This window comes from Suncus etruscus, chromosome 9, assembly GCF_024139225.1.
Source record: "Suncus etruscus isolate mSunEtr1 chromosome 9, mSunEtr1.pri.cur, whole genome shotgun sequence".
In the NCBI taxonomy this organism is placed as follows: Eukaryota; Metazoa; Chordata; class Mammalia; order Eulipotyphla; family Soricidae; genus Suncus; species Suncus etruscus.
This window is the reverse complement of record NC_064856.1, coordinates 104,882,162-104,882,450: the sequence shown is the minus strand read 5'-3', so window position 1 is coordinate 104,882,450 and position 289 is coordinate 104,882,162.

The window sequence follows — 289 nt, the reverse complement described above, 5'->3', positions numbered from 1 at the left end:
GGCAGATTTCCCTTAAACTTTCTAATGACTTTCTGTTATCAACCATCTGTTGTTACTTGGGCTCTTGGCTGAGCCCGTGGCCCTAATGGCCAAGGTGTGTGATATTTGTGTGATATTTGTGATATGGCCCTAATGGCCAAGGTGTATGATATTTGTGTGATATTTGTGATATCCTCCTGCCTGCTCTCATAGCTGGAGGAGGGAAGGGATCCATCCCTGAACCTGCCAGGAGGGATTCCTGAACACAGAGCCAGGAGGAAGGCTTGACCGTAGCTGAGTGTGACCCAAA